We start from the raw sequence: 3,532 nt of genomic DNA on the forward strand, positions 1-3,532 counted from the left end.
TTCTTTCTTTCTTTCTTCCACTTTGCTCCCCCACCTATCTCTTTCTTTCTTTCTCTCTCCCTCCTTCTCCCCCCCCCCCCCACCTCTCTATTTTTTTTTTCTTTCTTTCTCTCTCTCTCTCTCTTATTTCTTTTTTTCTTCCACTTTGCTCCCCCACTTATCTCTTTCTTTCTTTCTCTTTCTCTCTTTCTTTCTTTCTCTCTCTTTCCTTCTCCCCCCCCTCTCTTTTTTTTTTCTTTCTCTCTCTCTCTCTCTCTCTCTCTCTCTCTCTCTCTCTCTCTCTCTCTCTCTCTCTCTCTCTTATTTCTTTCTTTCTTCCACTTTGCTCCCCCACCTATCTCTTTCTTTCTTTCTCTTTCTCTCTTTCTTTCTTTCTCTCTCTCTCCTTCTGCCCCCCCCCCCTCCCCCCCCTCTCTATTTTTTTCTTTCTTTCTTTCTTTCTTTCTCTCTCTCTCTCTTATTTCTTTCTTTCTTCCACTTTGTTCCCCCACCTATCTTTTTCTTTCTTTCTCTCTCTCTTTCTTTCTCTCTCTCTCTCCTTCTGCCCCCCCCCCCCTCTCTATTTTTTTTTTCTTTCTTTCTCTCTCTCTCTCTCTCTCTCTCTCTCTCTCTCTCTCTCTCTCTCTCTCTCTCTCTTTCTCTCTCTCTTAGTTACTCAACCTCTCATTTCCTTCTTGTCCCTCGCCTTCGCATCATCAGCCCCACATAAAGCAACCTTTTCCCAAAGCAAGCAACAGAAACGCATGCTGATTGGAAGACCGCCAAGATATTTTCACATGCTGTTTGGAAATTAATGGAATGGATGAGAAGAGAAGAAGAAACAGAGAAGAAGAAGAAAGAAGAGGAAGAATAAAAGAATATAAAGAAAATCAGCGTGAGGAAAACGAGAGAAAGGAAAAGTAAGTCGTGGACAAAGGAAAAGGGGGAAATTTCTCTGTATGTCTGTCAGTTTTTCTCTCTCTCTTTCTGTGTTTGTCATTCTGTCTGCCTGTCTTTCTCTCAGTCTCTTTCTCTCTCTCGCGTCTCTCCCACCCCCTCTCTCTCTCACTTTCTTTCTCTCTCTTTCTCTCTCTCTCTTTCTCTCTCTCTCTCTCTCTCTCTCAGTCTCTCTCTTTCTCTCTCATTCTCTCTCTATTACAAAACCGACCAATTAATTCTTCCCCTGCAGCTTCGTCTCGGCAGAAAGCAGTGTCCAAATGGAAAAGGAAAGAAAAAAAAATAGTGGGGAAAAAGTTATATCTTTTCTCACGCCATCTTCGCGAGACCGGACACGGTAATAAGCCTGTCAAGCTAACACTGGGATATCGCAGATGCCGGCGGGGGGGTCCGTCAGAATGGGGGGGAAGGGGGTATTGAAGGGGGAGGGGAAGGGGGAATTAAAGGGGAAGGGGAAGGGGGAGAGGAAGGGGATGGGGGAATGGAATGCGAATGGGAAGGGGAAAGAGGAGGGGAAGGGAGGGGGTGGGGGAGAGGGAAGGGAAGGGAAGGGAAATTAAGGGAAGAAAGATTTTGATGGAAGGATGGGGGAGGGGGAAAGGAAAGGAGGAGGAAATGGGGAAGGATGATGATGTATTGCTGGAAGGATGGGCGCAGGATTTTTTGTCGCTGGGAAAGGGATTGGGTTGGCATAGAGGAGTAGGAGGGGAGGGGGAGGGGGTATGATGGGACGGTGGAAGAATGACTGTGGGTTTTACTATCGGAAGAGGTAGGGGGGGTAGGCGTTTAGATCGTCGTCGAAATCTACGGAATCCACCGCCCCGTTTCGTGTTTCAAAAGTTCATACTCTAAAATGTTTGAGCTTGGCACACCTCAGGGGGACGTACTTAGCCCCATACTATTTAACAATTTAATACACAGATTATTAAGCAATATACCACTTGAGGGCAGTGATTCCATTTGTGTTATGCTGCATTAAATCATCATCCGAGGGTAGAATGCAAAAGATTCTAAATGTACTGTCCACAAAAGCTACTGAGTGCGGTTTGATAATCTCAGTTGAAAAAAAAAACTGGCACTCGAACCTCTTACAATCCCACTGCCAAACTTTCATATAGATGACACTGAGCTAGATCTTTGCCACAAATACAAGTATCTCGGGGTAACTGTTAACGACACAGAACTCATTATGAACTTAAAGAAAAGACTGTGGGAGCGACTGAAGCCACTCAAGACTCTTGTTGGAAGAGAACATGGTGTCAATGTTAACATTGCTAGACTCTTTTACCTGTCATACGTACGGTCAGTCGTAGATTACCATGCCTTACACCTTGTATCATTTAGGGAATCAGAGTTAACTTGTCTAGAAATTGTACAGAACGCAGCCATGAGGATCATTCTCGGTGCCCCCAAAACAACGAGGATTGTGAACAGGAGAAAGGACCTCAACTTGCCATCTATTTACGAATGAATATCATACATTTATACTATATTTGGTGTCAAAGCAGTTAAAGAACCCCTCGATAATACAGAGTTCCAGAGGCAACTTAAACATAAGATAGAGAATCCAACTTTGCATAACAATACCGAGTCACACTCAAATTCATGGTTGCAAGTGACATACATATCCATGCACCAATTAAATATGTCCTTGAGTAAATTCCCATATGGACGTTCTATTCCACCATGGAAAATGTCGACAATGAACGTATTTTATGACAGTTTCACCAGCTATACTTAAGCAATACGCCCTTGCAACCATTAATGATCATCTTGAAACTCTGAATAATGACTATGAGTGCTACACTGAAGGATCCTTTCAGTCTGGAAGCAGAGGAGGATGTGCTTATGTTGTATACAAAAACAATATTTTGCAGCACCAAGATTGTAGGAGGGTTCATGAACGGGCGAGCACTACGCAAACTGAGTTGACAGGAATACTTATAGCCACATACTTTCTGTTAACTCAAGGCTCATGAGTAATTTTCTGCGACTCGCAGAGTGCACTGCAGGCTCTGAACACTCTTGATAAAGGTGCTGGAAATATCGTAATTGATAAAAGAATAAATGTACATCTCGCCAAGGAACGGGGCCATGTTGTACATTTTGTGTGGATACCATCGCATGTTGGAATCGCTAAACATGGTCATGCTGATCGCCTAGCAAGGGCAGATGTGATAAGTAAAGTGTTGATATAGACTTTGGCATACCTCCTGCTAGGATCTCACACATAATAAGAACCTCCAATAGGTGGTGGAGCTGACAAACTCTCAAAGACCTGGAAGCTGTAGCATAAAACATTTTGACCAGTTTTCGCAGGAGAGATTCATTTATGGTTCATATAAGACAAGAACAAGACAATGTGATATTGTGCCTGCAAGAATCAGACTTGGATACAGAATGTATTGGCAGGTCAGGTCAGAATACAATTTAGAAGAAACTAAATGCAGACTTTGCAACGAAGAGTATAAACGAACACTTGAACATTACATTTCAGAGTGCCATATGATACAACCTTTCAGGCCACCTAGCATGAGGTATGCAGAGTTATGTAATTATTTCATACCATCAACTAGAAGATGTACTTATGCTATAT

The sequence above is a fragment of the Penaeus japonicus genome, unplaced genomic scaffold (genome assembly GCF_977035675.1).
Source record: "Penaeus japonicus unplaced genomic scaffold, GWHDUDI00000001_assembly GWHDUDI00000026, whole genome shotgun sequence".
Classification (NCBI taxonomy): Eukaryota; Metazoa; Arthropoda; class Malacostraca; order Decapoda; family Penaeidae; genus Penaeus; species Penaeus japonicus.